Raw genomic sequence first — 20,465 nt, forward strand, 5'->3', positions numbered from 1 at the left:
ATATAGGTCGCTATGTCCGGATGGAATCCCAATTCGGCATTGGCCCATTACTTAGCTTGAATTTATCGCGAATGTCACGCCCAAGGGAAAGTCCTAAGCACCTGGAAACAAGCGACGAAGACACCCGTGTGTAAGAGGGTAAAAGAACGGACCCGTAAAATTACAGACCAATATCCTTAATGTCGGCTCGCTGCAGAATTCTTGAGCATATTCAGAGTTCGAATACAATAAATTACCTAGAGACAGAAAAGATACTGTCCAAAAATCATCAACGATTTGGAAAGCATCACTCGTGTGGAACTCAGCTTGCCCTTTTCTTGCACGATAGCCTGTGAAACATGGATGAAAGGCAATAGGACAATTCCACATTTCCAGATATCCAGAAAGCTTTTCGAAAGTGTTTGACACAGTGCCCCAGTGCAAACTGTTGACGAATGTCTGAGTACACGCAATAAGGTCTCAAGTATGAGTACACGCAATAAGGTCCCAAGTACGGGAGTGACTCGAAAAATTCTTCAATTATGTTGCCGTATTGTCAGGAGTGCTCCAGCGAAGTGTGATAGGACAGTTCTTGTACCCTACATATATAAACTATCTGACAGCTAGGAGGGTGAGTAACAATCAGTCTGTGTGTCTTTGCTCATACCGTAGCGTACGGAAAATTGTCGTCGTAGAGTGACTGTAAAAGGATACAAGTTGACTCAGAACTTCCATTTGGAGTAATGAATGGCAGCTTATTCTAAATATAGAAAAATGTAAGTCAATGCAGATAACTAGGAAAAACTGTCTGGTAATGTTCGAATACAGTATTAGTGGTGTGCTGCTTGACACAGTCACGTCGATTAAATATCTGGGCGTAACGTTGCAAAGCGATATGAAATGGAACGAGCACCTAGTCAGTAGTAGGAAAGCCGAAATGTCGATTTCCGTTTATCGGGAAAATTCTGGGAAAGAGCAGTTCATCTGCAACGCAGACCACCTAAATAACATTTGTGAGATCCTTTCTTCAGTACTCTTCGAGTGTTTGGGATACTCGCCAGATCGATTTTTTATGTCTACCACTTTGCTCCTGCAGTTTTTTTCTCGACGTCCGAGGCTCTATTGTGAAAATATTACAAAATATTTAAGACTCAAAGTACTGGTCATCGCTGGCCACCATATCTTTCGGGCCGCATACGAATCCCGCGACGGAAGAACTTTGTGGGAGATCCATGAATCCATACAATTTTTCACTTGTTCATAAAACCGGAAGTGCTGGTCAGCGAGGCCGCGTGGTATTGATAGAAACAGGTGTTAGAGGAAGTAATACCTGCTGTATATGGTTGGCGAAGTAGGACTTCCCACTTCAACGTTTCCGAGAATGATCTGATGGGTTTTGCGACAAGGGGTCGAGAACTGTTTTGCTGAAAATTCACCTTTTCATGTCTATCGCTAGATTGTGGCCGTTTGTCTTTCAATACTTGGCGCAAACGTTTCGTTTGCTTTCGATAATGATCTCCTGTGACTGTTTCCGTCTGTTTCAGTAGTCTCGAGAACTCTATCTCTTCCACTTCCATGCCGGTCTTCGACGCCGCACTCACAGTTCTTGACGTGTTGAAACCATGCTATGCACTTTTTTCACTAACCGGTGCCTCACCATTAGTCTTACGCATCATTTTATGAGTCTCAGCCGCAGATTTCTCCATTTTAAAGCAGAAAATTAAAATTTAACGCAAACGACGAGAACTGGACTCGTAAGCTGACATGTTCAATCGAGAATAGCTTTATGGTGCAGTTACAATTCCATTATTATTTTGATGCTTTTTTTTGTAAATGCCTGAGTTTATTGTATGAAGTGTGTGATGCCGACATTGTAGAACTAAAAATCGAAGAAATTTATAGGCGCACTGCTAGATTCGTTACAGGTAGGTTTCATCAACACGCATTTATTGTGAAAATTGTCTATGATCAAAAATGAGAAACCTTGGAGGGATACAACGTTCTTTTCACGAAACAGTACTAAAAAGATTAGAGAGTCGTTATTTGCGGTTGATTGCAGAATGCTTATAATGTCCCCAACGTACATCTCTCATAAGAACCCTGAATAGAAGGTAAGAAAAATTAAGATTGGTACGGAAGCATATATGAGTAAACAATCGTGTTCCCTTCGCTCCACTGCGAGTTAAACAGGAACGATAATGATTAGTGGTGGTACAGTGTACCCTCCGCCTTTCTCTCTATGGTGGCTTGCGGAGTATGTATGTAGATGTAGCAGGTGAAAGTGGAAGGACTAAGTTTTAGCCGGCCGTTGTGGCCGAGCGCTTCTAGGCCTCTAATCCAGAACCGCGCAGCTGCTACGGTAGCAGGTTCGAATCCTGCCTCGGGCATGGATGTGTGTGATGTCCTTAGGTTGTACTCACCTAGAGTTGTATACGAAAACAGAAATCTGGGGGACCACACACGAATTTGAACTGCTCTCCTCCTCAACCGTGACGCTATCTCACTTCGTATGCTTGAAAAGAAGATAATATTTTGGAACATGGCCTTGAAGTAATTTCCAGAATAAAACGCTCTACGTGCATCCCAGAATTTGCTGAACATGTTAAAACTGTATGCCATAACGTGATTCGCACGTTAATCATTGTCTCGCGTATGGGTCACATCGTGGAGCTTTGCCTACGAACATCAATGATCGGAGTTGCAATCCCAATGAGACACACACCGTGAAATTGTGAAGAATATTGATTTTCGTGAAGACAGTGAACTACTACTGTTAGTTTTGCTACAAAAGGACCAGCATCCGCGCATCTGTCAAGACGATTTTAGTTAAATCATGAGATATTTGTTGGATATTTCTGCCCACTTTACCTATAGAAACACGAGATAATTAATCTGGACAACGTAAGTATCATTTAGATGAATGTATTCACGTGGAGTCATAAAGGCGAAGACTTATTAAATTGATAACTTATGACCCACAGCCGTCCTTAATGGTAAAACAATAGAAATCATTAAATCAAATTTCAAAGAGCAAAAATCGGCAAGAAATCACCGAATGTCTACGGGCTTCATTCGACGAGATTTTTGCTTGATGTGCGGACACATCAGAAATATAATGAAGGGAGCAAGCTTCGTGATTTCTGTTTCTGGAACTATCCTGTCAGTAAACTACATCGCAATTGTAGATAAATAAATAAATAAAATTAGTATGTTGCTGTAACTATGGTCTTGTACCACTTGCATTACTCAAAAACTTTCACGTAATCTCAAATATTTATTATTTACTTCCTTCTCAGTGTTACACATCACCACATAAGTGCATCTGTTTACATTTCTGCATTCAGTTTTATATCAAAAGCACTTCAAATCTTGTCCCATTCGAATTTCCTACAGTTACATACCGTACACGCGGTAAATGGCATTCGTTGATACTTTGAAACACAGCAATCAAATATAGAACTAATGTGATATAATAGTAACTTTGAAACACGAAAGGAAAAACTTTGTTAATTTTCCTGTTGTTCCCATATAAGCTCACACATTTTTTCCGTCTCGGTTGAAGCATGGTTTACAACTGCCGCGCCAGTGCCTGTAATTTTGGCATTGAACTAATGGAAATAAATCGCAGTTACTGTACGTTTCGGTACGTCCGGAGAACCTCCATAGTGACCAGACTATAAATTTCTGATCTGTGGCTCACTCTCAACAAGTAACTAATTTGTCGGCCCCCACAACAAATTAGGCGTGGACAATGTTTTTATATACTTCATGTATATTCAACAAGCGACAGACATTCAACATCGACTGTGGAGTTGAAAGGCAATAACCAATATTACTTATTCGTCGAACTACTATTTTTGATGGTGCAATAATTGAAGGTACAAGTCAGTTACCAAAAGCAGCAATTGTAAAGGGTATACCCATGAAGAAAAGTAATTACAGATGCTTGAAATGCAATGATTACGTTACAGATTAGCTAACTTTTAAAGAGCATTCTTGTAATATTATGTTACTTTATACACAATTTGTCAGTGTTCGTAATTCAGACTGGAGAATAATACGAAGTGTAAAACATTTTGCTCAGTCAGGGAGTCTTAATTTCCCTGCCATGTGCAGCACATGACAGTCTTGCACTCATTACCAGACATTTTAATTAGGCCTATATAAATCAGTCCTTTGTGCAAAGCAGTACACAGTTATGTTGACTTCAAGTATATTATATTACTCTGGGCTTAGCTTACACGAAGTTATCACATACTTGTGGACAGTTACTGAACCACGTGCGTCATAGTTCACGTAGCGTACTGCAGAGATTTGAGATAGTAAAGTAATGGGAGTTCACCATCTGCCCTATGTAAACATAAACAAGCTGGTCTTCAGCATGGAAATAGACGCAAGAAACATTGTGAATAACCAGACAAAGCTTCAGGGAGCCTCACAAGCGCTCTGTACGAATGACACGATCTAAAACGCTCTCAGGTTATAGATCAGAATACATCGTGTCTGAAAGTTCATGCAGAATACACGAAATAACATAGCCAAAACTTCAAAACAAAAACAAAAATTGTAGACACGAAAATCTTCTATAAGCTATGTGTGAGTTTGGTTGCCACTCAAAACCGGCGACGTCTTTGGTATCCTGTTGAAACTACTGTGGTATAGGGCGTTTACAACAGTTGGAAGAGCTGTTGTCCTGAATCAAGAGGTCATCATTTTTGAATAATAAGGCTGTCGGCATCACTGGCTGCAGGAAGCCCGCAAGATCACAATAGCAGGTACTAGCAGTGTGATCCTCCATCAGCTCAACGAGGGCACATTTCTGCCACTTAAACGTGCCGTGCTGCAGCTACCAGGACCCCTCCTTCCTCTTTCATAACTTTATTTCGTTTAGTGCCTGTGTGTTCATCTATTCAAAGATGGTTACGGAACCTCGGTTGTTCAATAAGATATGAAATCAAACACATTTCAGCAGTCTTAATTTCCAGATTGTTATTTTATTGGGCTACCAGTTTCGGCGATATATTACGCCATCTTCAGGCCCTCTGACGACGTGTAGGAAGATCTCCATCTCTCGTCTAGTCAAAATAGGAGCCAGCATTCAATCACTGGTATCCGTAGATTTTTGAGACAGCGATCACTTCAAACATCATCTGCCGACTGTTATGTAGTAAGATTCCCACCTCTGATCCAGACAAAATAGGGACCAGCAGAGAATGACTGGTAACCGTAGATTTTTGAGACACCAACACCATTCTTCACGATATGTAGATGTCCAATCGTCTTTTCCTTTAAACGACTAGAAGCTTCACGGGGATAAATTTGCAAAATGTGATTAAAACTGTGGTAATTATGCCATTACTTGGAACAGTCTATCCACGTGGATATTCGTACTATTATTACGAGAAATATGTCGCCAGGTTGGTCATTGTTCTTGTGTGATACCCACTGAGCCACTGAGTTACGTGCGCTGAGATTCACTAACCGCCCAAAACAAACGTCTTTTCACGGTTAGCCTCAAAGTCCATAATTTCCCAGACTTGTCACAACGCTCATCATGTAGTTGTTTTTGTGGTCTTCAGTCCAGAGACTGGTTTGATGCAGCTCTCCATGCTACTCTAGCCTGTGCAAGCTTCATCTCCCAGTACCTACTGCAACATACATTCTTCTGAATCTGTTTAGTGTATTCATCTCTTGGTCTCCCTCTACGATTTTTACCCTCCACGCTGCCCTCCAATACTAAATTGGTGATCCCTTGATGCCTCAGAATATGCCCTACCAACCGATCCCTTCTTCTAGTCAAGTTGTGCCACAAATTTCTCTTCTCTCCAGTTCTATTCAGTACCTCCTCATTAGTTATGTGATCTACCCACCCAATCTTCAGCATTCTTCTGTGGCACCACATTTCGAAAACTTCTATTCTCTTCTTGTCTAACTAACGCTCATCATATCTTTGATATTCACCGGGGAGTATACGATACAATGTCAGGAACGTCAGATACCTAGACGTGGATATACGTGGTTAAAAACGTGTTCGACCCATCCTAGAATAAATCAAGTCTGTGGGTTCTGTACAAAGCAGGACTAACGTGTTCTAAGAAGGGCAAGACGAGTGGTTGTGCGACCAGTGGGAAAGCGTCACGGAGATACTGAAAAATCTGAACTGGTGGACTATTGAAGATAGACGCAAACCATCGCATAAAAGCCTATTTGAAAAGCTCCAAAAAGCAGTTTCAAGATAGTAATACAGCCAAATACTACAACCCCTTATGTATCGCTCCAGTTGTCACCACCTCTACGATTGCGCTGTCAACTGGACGTTAAACCGTCATCTTCCTCCCTTTCTTCTTCCGGAGGGATCACGACGAGAAGATTGGACAAAATAGGAAGTGCACATTGGTGTTACAGTAATAATTCTTACAGCGCTCCATACGCAAATAGACCGGGAGGAAGCCGTGATAAATGGTAAAATGGTGAGTAGCCTCTGCCATGGACTTCACAGACGTTTACAGAATGTGGATGGAGATATAGGTGCAGATGTAGAGAGCTGACGTCAAATTTTTGCGGAATCATTACTCAATGAACATTCGGTGCATAGTCACATTAGTAAGTACAGTCACGTTGCAAAGTCCTACGAAGATCACTTTTTTCGTGGATATTTCCTCGTTGTGAGTGACATCGCAGTTGCAAGGCAAATTGATCAATAAAAGCTGTCTGTAACTAATTCCATCGCGCGTATTACGATACGGGCGTGTTATATATTTTTTTTATTTGGCTTATATTTCCATCAATAAAACTTATCTCATTGTTGTTACGTGCCGGCCGGGGTGGCCGAGCCGTTCTAGGCGCTACAGTCTGGAACCGCGCGACCGCTACGGTCGCAGGTTCAAATCCTCCCCGGGCATGGATATGTGTGATGTCCTTAGGTTAGTTAGGTTTAAGTAGTTCTAAGTTCTAGGCGACTGATGACCTCAGAAGTTAAGTCCCATAGTGCTCAGAGCAATTTGAACCATTTGTTGATAAGCTGAGCGCTGAATTTACTGCACCTCTTTTTATTCGATTTAAGCGAGGTGTGCTAGATACTTCTTCATCTAGTACGTAGTCTTGATTTTCTTGCAGCTGATGAAGTTCAATACTGGACTCTGGCAGAGGGAGTTTTTCCCTTGCATTTACAAGAGTTTATGTTCATTGTTTTCGTGCATAATTGTACTGCAGTTCATTAACGCCGATTTCACAGTATACGGAACTTATGCTGTGACCCAACGATTAAGATTAATGAAACAGCTGACATTACGTAAACAAGCTGTATCGTGACGTCAACACTAAGCGCAAACGAAAAAACAAAGAAAAATAGCAGCATCGCTTTGGAATCAATTTCACAAAACACTGCCAAAGCGAACACTTTGTATCTCGTTAATAATGAAACTCACTTAAAAATTTGCAGGATTTTTTGCGCAGTCTTTGATAATTAAAGTGACCCAGAGTCCTTCAGCAGTTGTGCGAGAATAACAGCATGTGAACTTTCGCCTGCACGCAGCTGGTGTGATAACACTCTTTCGCGTGCTGTTTTTATTCACGGTCCTTGGGTCACGTGCGGATAAACCATGCAAAAAAACGACGGCAAATGTACACACGAGGGAGAAATATTGATTGACTATTATGTAACGCTGTAGCAGTTACGAGCAGATGGAAAGCTGAGTAAACAAGATGATCACCTCTCACTTCCACATCTACGCCACCATTTACATCAGAACTATTGAATAGATAACCACTCAGTTTATTGTAATTAATTATAAAATATGTTACAAGGGGTATAGCTCTGCATACTATAAGAATTTATTTAACAACATGTTACATACTACTCGGGTAGTTTCAGTATTCTGAGATGTGTTTTCCCTTACAGTACAACGATCTTGGGAAGAGAACGACTTATACGCTGACTTTTACTTGAATAGTGATCATAAGAAACTCAGATAGTCTTCTTCTGAAAGAAATAGGGCCACTTTTTTATGATTACCGAGTCCCGGTATACTTCGCTAATAGCAGCACTTCAGTTTGTTCAATTAAAATCGTTCGAATAACATGTCTTCACAGATGTGCGTATGAACTGAGGCTTTTTATTTGTATTTTGTTTTTTGATGAAGACTATAGACGAAAGGGATGTCAATAATATTTCGATAGAGTTCTCCAGAGCGCTTTCTATACTACAGTAAATAGAAGTATCTCTCCAGAAATCTCTCTTAGTAACGCCTTGGATTATATACAGATTATTGAAGGGAAACTGATATGAAGGAGAGTAGTGTCTACCTGGAAAATCATACAGTGCAGTGACTGACAGGAAACTTGCAGCACACAATTTCGCTACAGAAATGGACAAACAAGTGCACTGTTCATGTTTTTCTGAGTCAAGACTGAGGATAATTAGTGAAACATGGTCGTCGATTCGAATCAGTTAAACTACAGCGTTTACCCTCATGCTGCCTTCTTTGGGTATGGTTTTCTGATAGTTTCAGTCCTTCATTTAGAAAATGTATGGGTTTCTCGTGTGTCAGGCAACAGCCTCAGTTAAGCTCTACGTCCTGTTACTAATCGTTACCACACAGGAAACAGAGCTCTAGACATGAATTATCTATGCAGGAAAAGAAATCGCTCATCTGCATTGGTTTATTCCCTAGTTCCTTGATGGTAGTCGTTGCTCTCGGTTTCCTTTTAGCCGTTTCCATGAGAAAGTGCATTGCAATAAATCTTTCTGTAAAGCTTCTTAAAACGGAGTCTTAATTCCGGAAGATAGAAAAAAAAAATGTTGCTTCCTGTCATGAAAACCAAGCAACAAGCAAGCTGAGAATTGTCACTTTAACAAGAAGTTCTCCATTTATCTATTGAGAATAAGATTTTTTAGGTACAGGAGGCAAATGTGATAATACTAGTTAATAGTTTGCATACGAGAACATAGCTTCACGTCAGTGCTACTGACGGCAGCGACATTTGTGTCTTACACATTATGTAGTATCTGGTATCATATAATGATGAAAAGGGAAGTCGTGGTATGTGAACAACTTGGAAACTGGATTGAGATCGATATAATATTGGATAAGTTACCTATTCACCGTAAACTAGAAATAACAAGGTAGTATTTGCCATTTTAACATTTAGTTTTCCTTTCATGCCATATACATGGAATCACGTGGGTTGGAAGTTAAATAGTGGCAACGCTGCTGTGGAGACACCGTGCAATGGAATCTACTATTGTCGCTGATAGTACACGTTGGTGACATACCTACCTTACCTCCGAGCAAATTGTCTCGCCCGTCCTACGTCACGGGCGTGCGCACAATCGAGGGAAAAACAGTCGCCGCATTGGATAAGCCGAGCGCCGGCGCGGTAGCTCAGCGTGTTCGGTCAGAGGGTTACGTGCTCTCTGTAATAAAAAAAAACTGAGTAACACGATCAACAACGAACTTCAATGGATGTTTTACGACGTCCGCCCTGAGCAGATGCAACGATCAAAAGCGAAGAAAATGAGTAAAAAAAAAGCGTTATTGGGCGCTGCAGTCATGGGCTGTGCGGCTGGTCCCGGCGGAGGTTCGAGTCCTCCCTCGGGCATGGGTGTGTGTGTTTGTCATTAGGATAATTTAGGTTAAGTAGTGTGTAAGCTTAGGGACTGAAGACCTTAGCAGTTAAGTCCTATACGATTTCACACACATTTGAACATTTTTTTGAAACACAGTCACTTGTGAGCGAGCGGCCTAACATAACGGTGCCACTATCTTATGCTAAAGCATTACGTTCCTCCACGGCAGACCGTCAATGCACAGTATTACTATTCGTTTTTGGAACATCACCTGCGACGAGCCTGGCGAAAGAAGCGGCGACACTTCCTGCGTACCCCACACATCATTTTTCACGACAATGTGCGGGCGCATACAGCGCAAGCTGTGGCTGCTCTCTTCGGTCGATAAGATTGGGAAGTACTGTACCATCCACCAAACTCCCCGGACTTAAGGCTTTGTGACTTTGGTTTGATTCTGAAGATGAAAGAACCACTTCGTGGCATTCACTTCAGAACTGTTCCAGAGTCGACAGGCAGTAGACCGCTCCATTCGCACCATCAACAGAACAGGCTCTGCTAACGGTATATTACGCCTTCCACGTCGCTGGCAACGGGTTCTACACAACGCTGGTGACTACTTTGAAGGACAGTAACAGTTAAAAACATGTAACGCTTTTGTATCGGTTGTAAATAAATATTGGACACTATTTAAGTTCCAACTCTCGTATTATTATTATTATTACTGTTATTGTTCTTCAGCGACATGTTTTGTGAATTACTTTCTTCAGTTTGAAAGTAAGCTGTTAATCGGCCACTTTCTATTTCACATTGATGTATTTTCCTTAAGTCGCGATCTTGTCTTTGGTGACACTCTGCAAAGGTATTTCTGTAACTAGTATCGATACGTACAGTGTAGAACTTTGAGTTGTCTCTCTGAGATGTTGGGCCGAAACTTTCGACCACAAGTTTCCGGGCTATGAGCCTATCGGCGTGCAGGTAGTCGGTAGATCATTTTATCGAACAGCTTTGAAATAGACACTTGTTCACGGGCGCTTCATATGGCTAGACGGCATGGCTTGAGTTAGATGTGGCGGCTGCAAGTCATGTAGCATTGGTGCGGTTATTCCAAGGGGTTACTCATATACAAGATTTTCTGTTAAACCATTCCTGTGGTGTTCGTATCCCACTGTCACTTTTCACTAACTTCATGTACTAAATTTACTATGAATTGCGGAACAGAGGAACAGAGCTGGTAGCCATGCGCATTGTGTCACGAAAGTTTCGTCTTCTTACGTATTCTGTCGGCTTGGTGCTGGTTACAGAATCGTATTTTTGTTGTTTAATCGGAAGTATTATAGATTCAGTTAGTCCTCCTTTCAGTTTAGTGTATACTATGATTTTCTGGAAGTCGTTCATCGAATTGGATTAATGTGACTGCTGCTATATACGACTTACGTTGCACATGTCTTATGGATGCCGAATGGCTTATATAGTGTATTCACTTGAAGTGAAACCGATTATATGCTCTAGGTAGTCCCCTAGGGTTTGCTGTCGGATCCTGCAGTCAACACGAGTCGATATTTTGGAGCGCCATTTGTCCTCCATCTTCAGGAGAACGCTGCTGATACTGAGTCCCGCTAACAACTGATGCCATGGCTGCAAATCGTTGTCTTATAAAGCGCACGGTGCGCGCGCTGCCCACCACAGTTGCTGCCGCTAAGGCCGGACTGATGGCGCTGCTCCTAGCAGAATATCAGAGATCTTTAATCACTCTGGCCAGCAACATCAAAGAGCGTTGTGTTTTGTGCAAGATAATACAGGATTCCACGTCCTGTTAAGAGGAAATCCCTTGTCTTTATTAAACAAATTATCTGCTAACGTAATGGCATTTGCTTCTTTATGAACACTTTTCCAGAACCCGGAAGTACTGGCGACTCTCAGAGTCTCACCAAATTCCATTCCACGTGCGTCATTTAAATATTGTTCCTCTATGGCCTGTTTTTCAGGCTGTTGTAGCCTTGTGTGATGGCGATGTTCCACGCACCTGTCCTGAACAGTGGGAATCGAACCGCTGATGTAAACTTCCCACACTGACACGAAATCTTATATACGTCGGGTTTTCTAAATCCCAAATCATCTTTGACAGGGACGGGTAGTGCGCTCATCTTGGAAGGTGGACAGAACTCATGCTTAATATTAAAACTCCTTAAAATTCTTCCAATTTTAAACGACATGCCCACAGCAAAAGGAATAAAAGCCATAGATCTATGATCCTCTTCATGCACTTCTGGGGTTGGTCCAAACTCCACAGCCCAACGAATCTGCTTCTCGAAACATCCATTTTCCTTCAACACAGCCGTCAAATGAGCAAGTTCCTGGGTTAAACTACACGCGTCTTAAACAGAATATGTTCAGCGTTCCAGAGTCCTAACGACAAAACTGCGTTGGTACGGTAAACAGCAGGTCTTAGTATGCACACAGCGATCAATATGTTTAGGCTTTCAGTGAACACTATGTCCCAGAATACCATAATGTCTTTTGCAAGCCATGACGTTCAAAAATGGAAGCTTTCCGTCACTTTCGACTTCCATGTTAAGTTTAATGCTTAGATGAAGACAATGGAAGTTTTCCAACAATCGATTAAGTGTATTACGACCATGTTCAAAATGGCTCTGAGCACTATGGGACTTAACATCTGAGGTCATCAGTCCCCTATAACTTAGAACTACTTAAACCTAACTAACCTAATGACATCACACACATCCATGCCCGAGGCAGGATTCGAACCTGCGACCGTAGCAGTTGCGCGGTTCCGGACTGAAGCGCGTAGAAGCGCTCAGCCACCGCGGCCGGCTTACGACCATGTGGCCAGACAAAAAAGATATCATCAACTTATTTCCAGAAGCACTATGGCTGCAAAGCTGGAACCCTCAGTGCGCTATTTTCGAAGTCCTCCCAGACTAAACTGGCGATTATGGACGACGAAGGACTACACATAGCCACTACGTCACTCTATTCAAAATATAGATAATATAACTGCGCATACTACTTCTCATTTCCATTTTCTTAATTAAATTACTGAATATTCAACTACATAGTGGCATATTTTTGTCTACACTATTTCATGATCTCGTGTTACAACTTTTGTCCCAGGTAACTATTGCACATGATGTAACTTAGCAACTATTTAATATCTCAGATAGTTTCCCGTATTTTTAAGAATATGTATCCCTTTAAAAGATTATTTGACACTACCATAATGAAGCCATAGTCACAGTAGATAAATTTTTTTCTTTAAAAAGAAAGGCTTACATTACCGGTTTCAATAACTACGTCGTCATTGTCAAATGTAAAACCATGAGTTGGAGAATATACACGGTGTCCATAAAGTCCCTTTACAACTTCAAAATTTTATTACAACGGCAGTTGTTGAAACATCTTAACAAAATTTCTTTTATTGTAGTCACTGTTTACTGAAGTTTTTATGTATGAAAAATTTTGTGTGTGTGTGAACCTCTATAAAATGGCAACTCCTCAAGAGAAGGCACAATGTGTATCCTGGTTTACCGAGACAAAATCGGATGTTCAATCTCAACTAAACTTCGTAACGAAGTAAGGAAGAGATCCACCATCGCGCCCTTCAATCCGTGAATGGCACAAAAAATTTATGGGGACATGGACAGTATTGGATAAAGGGAGAAGTGGGCGACCAAGAACATCCGAGGAAAACACCGATCGCGTTTCAAACGTCTTCACTCGTTCACCTACGAAGTCCATCCGCACTGCTGCCACCCAGTTGCAACTACCACGTTCAACTGTGCATAATGTCCTCCACAAGAACTTACAGTAGTACACTTACAAAGTGCAACTGTTACATTCACTTAAGCCAAATGACAAGCCAAAAGAGAAAAAAAAAGAGTTTGCACTCAACATGCTGGAACGCCTTAGGAGTATGAAGCATTCCTCAAGCGAATTTGTTTCAGTGACGAGGCAACTTCTCATGTTTCTGGGACATTAAACTGAACAATGTGAGAATCTGGGGATCTTAACACCCCCATGTAACTAGGGAGCTTCAGCGGGATAGTCCAAATGTGAATGTGTGGTGTGGAATCATGTGCAACCGAATAATTGGTCCATTTTTCTTCAACGAGTCAACAACTACTGCAGATGTTTACCTCGACCTCCTGACCGAATATGTAGCACCACAATTGACTGACTTACAACCAACTATCATTTTCCAGCAAGAGGGTGTACAACCACATCGGGGACTGCATGTTTGTCAGTTCCTCAATGAAACCTTTCCACGCAGATGGATTGGGAGGGATGGGCCAATTCCTTGGCCAACGCGTTCGCCAGACATCACTCGCTTGGACTTCTTTATGATAGTGTTTAAAAGATATCGTGTATCACACACAGATACGGGACATTGCTGACTTGAAGCAAAGGATTCGTAATGCCATTGCCACCATTGATGACGCTATGCTACAGTGAACAGAGCAAGAAATCGAGTACCGTTTTGATGTGCTTGGAGCAGCTATAGGCGCCCCTATAGATGTCTATTAAACACTGTCAAAGAGACTTTTATAAATACTGATTACAATAAAAGAAATGTTGTTATAATATTTCAACAACTGCCGTTGTAGTAAAATTTTGAAATTGTAAAGGGACTTTATGGACACCCGGTATAATGGGAATTATGAACTTACACCTGACAAAAATCACGAGAAATAATGACACTAGGCAACTGAGGCAATGATGGCACAACCAAGTCACTATGAGTTGTGCCTATGCTTCCCCAAATGTTCATTCCACATCCTAATATACACTCCTGGAAATGGAAAAAAGAACACATTGACACCGGTGTGTCAGACCCACCATACTTGCTCCGGACACTGCGAGAGGGCTGTACAAGCAATGATCACACGCACGGCACAGCGGACACACCAGGAACCGCGGTGTTGGCCGTCGAATGGCGCTAGCTGCGCAGCATTTGTGCACCGCCGCCGTCAGTGTCAGCCAGTTTGCCGTGGCATACGGAGCTCCATCGCAGTCTTTAACACTGGTAGCATGCCGCGACAGCGTGGACGTGAACCGTATGTGCAGTTGACGGACTTTGAGCGAGGGCGTATAGTGGGCATGCGGGAGGCCGGGTGGACGTACCGCCGAATTGCTCAACACGTGGGGCGTGAGGTCTCCACAGTACATCGATGTTGTCGCCAGTGGTCGGCGGAAGGTGCACGTACCCGTCGACCTGGGACCGGACCGCAGCGACGCACGGATGCACGCCAAGACCGTAGGATCCTACGCAGTGCCGTAGGGGACCGCACCGCCACTTCCCAGCAAATTAGGGACACTGTTGCTCCTGGGGTATCGGCGAGGACCATTCGCAACCGTCTCCATGAAGCTGGGCTACGGTCCCGCACACCGTTAGGCCGTCTTCCGCTCACGCCCCAACATCGTGCAGTCCGCCTCCAGTGGTGTCGCGACAGGCGTGAATGGAGGGACGAATGGAGACGTGTCGTCTTCAGCTATGAGAGTCGCTTCTACCTTGGTGCCAATGATGGTCGTATGCGTGTTTGGCGCCGTGCAGGTGAGCGCCACAATCAGGACTGCATACGACCGAGGAACACAGGGCCAACACCCGGCATCATGGTGTGGGGAGCGATCTCCTACACTGGCCGTACACCACTGGTGATCGTCGAGGGGACACTGAATAGTGCACGGTACATCCAAACCGTCATCGAACCCATCGTTCTACCATTCCTAGACCGGCAAGGGAACTTGCTGTTCCAACAGGACAATGCACGTCCGCATGTATCCCGTGCCACCCAACGTGCTCTAGAAGGTGTAAGTCAACTACCCTGGCCAGCAAGATCTCCGGATCTGTCCCCCATTGAGCATGTTTGGGACTGGATGAAGCGTCGTCTCACGCGGTCTGCACGTCCAGCACGAACGCTGGTCCAACTGAGGCGCCAGGTGGAAATGGCATGGCAAGCCGTTCCACAGGACTACATCCAGCATCTCTACGATCTTCTCCATGGGAGAATAGCAGCCTGCATTGCTGCGAAAGGTGGATATACACTGTACTAGTGCCGACATTGTGCATGCTCTGTTGCCTGTGTCTATGTGCCTGTGGTTCTGTCAGTGTGATCATGTGATGTATCTGACCCCAGGAATGTGTCAATAAAGTTTCCCCTTCCTGGGACAATGAATTCACGGTGTTCTTATTTCAATTTCCAGGAGTGTAGAATAGATGAAAACTACACCATGGTGAAATTTGCCAATAATTCTTGCAATGTGTCCTGCTGTGATACAACGATCGTATGGCTGATATAAAATCACCATTATAATGTACAATAACAGGCGCTAGATGGCGCAACTGTTAAGTCTTAACGAAACTACTCTGTATTTGAAATATAAAATCAATATTTTAGTCACACTCCTTATGATAATCATGTCAGAATACGGATTACATATCCCGTTCTTATGCATGCTGATTTCAGCAGGTAGAGTAAGTCACGGTAGCTTAGCGGAGAGATGCTACCGATGATTTTGTGAAGTATACTTGTTCATATTTATGAAATAAATTACGTGATGTTACCTGTATTTCCCTACTGTTATCTCCAAATCCATGAATTTTGAAATTTTCTGTTGGGGAACCGCATTCAAAAGTCGTATTGGCATCAGGTATTGTCTTTTCTTATCTGAGTACTGAAATTACATTAAAGAGCTCCTATCCACATTACAGAGTGTTGGACTATAACTTGTCGCTATCACACTTACCAGTTTAGATATGATCTTACACGTGATTTTCATGCGCATTGATGCTCCACTACTCATATTATACATGGCATTTATTAACTTGGTCAATATAGAAAGCGTTAGCTGCTCATTTAACCTTGTTTTCAGTATCATGGTCAGGTATCGTCCTTTATTTAATTACTGGGTCATGAATTTGCTTATAACAAAACACAGTTTCACTAATTGAGAGCCTGGTAGTTCTCCTTACACTAGCAGTTCAATTACAAAATTAACAGTAATCTTAGCTGTTTCTCCTGCAACCTGTTCCACCCTTTCTAATAAACAGGGTGATTCCATGATTATGTTACAAACTTTCAGGAATGATGGAGTAAAGGGTAAATGTATCAACTTGAGGTGAGGGATCACGCACGCTCCGGAAACGACTGCGTCGAAAGTTATAACCGAAGATTTTTCTGATACCTCTGACACCGGAATAAATTTACCGATACTGTTGTTGCTAAGACTTTAGGGTAGCCAACTTGCAGATGTGGTAGTATGGACTAAATCAGGAAAGAATGTCAGTTAAATACGCGCTCTAATATGCATTCCTTAAGAGCTATGGGCACTAGTTCAGGAGAAGAAATGTGTTTCACAGTAGTGGAGATGAACAAGTGCTCAAACTTCTAAGGTAAGGTATGCATTTTAGAGCCCATACTTACCGAACTGTTTTACTTGTTTTGGCCCATACCTCTTTCTCCAGAAATATGGAAACCAAAGAGCTTGCAGTAGAAGAGATGTGTTTCACAGCTTGGAAAGTGAATAGGTGTTCGTAGCACTTAAGATATCCATTACGGAATCCAAGTTTACTAGACATTTTTTCTTGTTTTGGACCATACTACCACCTCTCACAGTTTCCTACCCTACAATCTTCTATTAAAAAAAAATATTCGAGTGTCAGAGGTATCAGAACGATTTTCGCTTACAACTTTCGACTCCGTTATTTCCGAACTAGGATCCCTTAGTTCTTATTGACTCATTTAGCCTTTTCCACAACCCCTGAAAATTTGTGACAATATCACGGAATCACAGTGTGTTACTACCTCCTGTAGCCTAAGTATACCATAACTGCTTTTTCCTCCTTCCTAGGTCGGCACTCCCACTTTCCTTTCAGTGATGTCATGCAACAGACGATTTCACGGAAGTTTCCTATACAGTCAGATTAGTTCTGGTTAATGGCATCCGGTATTAATCTTTTTTCACAAAGTCTCCTCAGCACTTTGAAAGATGTCAGTGGGCGCATCAGAATATTATCAGCGAATTTTAAACGGAAGATCTTATAGATGGCCCCGTAAGACATACATGTTTTCAGAGAAACTGAATGCAGAGTGTAATCAAATGGAGAACAAGAATGAGGAGAAAGCCGAATTAGCCTAAGACACTGTGTTTGTGCTGAAAAATGATTAGAGAGTGGATGCCGGAGTGGAAACTAGCCATTTAAAGAGACAGACTGGCCCTTTGTTAATGAGTAAGTGGAATGTGACACGTCGGATTCCGCTGACGGGATGGGGCCAGGCTCACCCATTGACCCCCCTTGAGAGGGGTGGCGGGGGGGGGGGGGGGGGAAGTCCAGCAAAAGATTTGGCATCAACGAATCAGAACCCTGCATTTATTAAACTGTGTACATACTATTTACTATAATAAACTAATTTCAGAATTCAAGACATACTGACAAAGAGAGTCCATCTCTCACCACACCACCTGGAAAGATTAACTACTTTTCCAAACCCACAATTACTATAAAACGACATTAAAATGTAAATCAGGGTGCAATGAAAATCCGGCTCCTCATCTTCTGGCACAAAAATTCTATGTGCAAGCCAGTCTGGATACGATATCGCTCGAAACAGGCTGGACACTCGTGAGCACTGGACGTGCAAGACTTATTTAGGGACACAAGTGATCTGGGAGATGGGACTGTGTATAGTGGTGCAGAACACTGCTGAGATGTAGTGGATCAATTACCTTTCTCAACTGGTGTTGGTTTTAGCTATTCAGAAACAATTCGCGGTCAGCCCGCTTTCGTGCAGTTAATTAGCGTAATATATAAATAGTGCTTCCGAGAAGTGAATCAATGATGTATTGTACTTGTGGTATAAAATTCGTAATAAAAAGTTTTATCCTGACTTAGCTTTGTTTATCTAATGCTGGGAACCCGGTGGTGGCATTTGCGTTGTTTATGAGTTCTTGCTGATGTTGCTGCACATGCTATATGCGGAGTGTTGGAGATATCCGTTGTGCGACAGAATACAGAGATGAAAATTGGTTGGGGGGTCAGTTGCGCATGAGCAGTACAAAACAGATCTCGGTTCGCTGGATTTCATGAGATACGGAATCTGCACGACCAACCACAATACAACAGCAGGTTTTAAACCCCCTAATGTCACAGGCACCTTAAACCATCGCAAGGGCCACAGGGGATTAGCAATCGGAAGAGTCACTCCCTCTCACGTAGGTGCCCGATACGGTTCGACTATTAACTAAGTAAAAAGCAACTTTCTCTAAAGTTAACTTCGCGGCACTTCTACTGTCTGAACAGTGGTATGTGATTGTAGTATGAAATCAACAACAGCTTCATCTCCAATAGAAGTACGGAGAAACTAAAATACTGATTTACACATAATTCCGCACACATTAACACAAAAATTCAAATTACTGTTACTATATAGCTGGAACCATGACTGCTGAACTAAACCAGATATAACAATGAGCAAGGTGTCTTTACATGGCAATCTGGGAACGCTGTCAACTGCTGCAACAATATTCTGCATGAACAGATTTATTTAGCCATCATTGCTAACAAACCATACAATAGTAACTATCACTGAGTAATATTAACAAACAATAATTACCACAGCATGCTGTTAAGTTATTCTTTCACTTTCATACTTTTCGCTCCATACGTGAGAATATGTGTTAACTCTTGGTAGCCGAATTTGACGACTAGGCAGAAGACAATGCAAGATAATAAAGTTTTAATAGTACCAAACGTAATGTGAAACAATGTAAAGTAACACTGACAATTATTTGGATCTGTAAGATTACTTTGGTAAAAGGTAAAGTCAGTCACTTTTCTCGGACGTGTAACTTTTGTACTTATCATATCACGAATAAGGATGTAGCTAACCAAGATATGTTTCATATCAAAATGATCAGCACACTACCGCCAATCTAATATTATTTTCATCAGCTTATTTGTCCGAAAGCCGAAAATTAATATAATTTATAGTCACTGGCGTCACGAACAATTGTATGGGCTAGGAAGTGAATACTAATAGCGACTTGACGTAAATGACGTGGGGGTGGTATATCTGGCGTGGTGTGGAAAGGTCTCGTTTCTGGGTCCCTGTGAGGAAAGACGGGCCACAGAGGATTAACAATCGCAAGAGCTATTCCCTCTCGCTTACGTGCCTTTATGGTTTGACTGTTTACTGAAGGACGTGTGTAAAGGTCGTTATTAAAGATGTGTTGGACTTTTTTTTGGGCCGTATACAACTGCATATGTGCACAGTTTCGATATTTAGAAACTACGGGACTGAAGCCGAGTTACAGACTCACAGACTACCTAGGTAACAGACTGTGAAGCATGTTAGCGATGTACTTTAACACAGCTTGTAACTGTATAGCATTTGAGACTTCGTTTACTGGCAAAAACTACCGACTGCGGAACCAAGTTATTTATTTGTCACGAAATAAGTGAATGTTTCATTAATAAACTATTCCCAGGTGCAAAATTCATTCCTAGTTGTAACATTAGAGACATTCGAAATGACTCCAACTATAATTCGATAATTTTATGCAGTTTATATTCTGCAGTGAACTTTATAAACAATATTTTACTGTAAGTACTTTTTGCAACGGTGTACGATCGCACCTAGACTAATAGACACTTTGGCCAAAGAGTTTTAAAAATCAATCGTGCATTTAGTTCCACACCGTCAAGCTCGAACCGAACAACAGCTTAGTGTCGGGTTTCAACCTCTTAATTTGAGATCTCATCTGTCCATTTAACTTTTTTTTTCTCTCCAGTAACTTATACTACAGCGTCTCCTATGTATTCATTCTCTTTATCTCAAAGTATACACTACAAAAGGTCAATACACTAACAAAGATGAACTTGTGAATAAACTTGAAGCATCTG

Source organism: Schistocerca cancellata, chromosome 4 (genome assembly GCF_023864275.1).
Source record: "Schistocerca cancellata isolate TAMUIC-IGC-003103 chromosome 4, iqSchCanc2.1, whole genome shotgun sequence".
NCBI classification, from domain to species: Eukaryota; Metazoa; Arthropoda; class Insecta; order Orthoptera; family Acrididae; genus Schistocerca; species Schistocerca cancellata.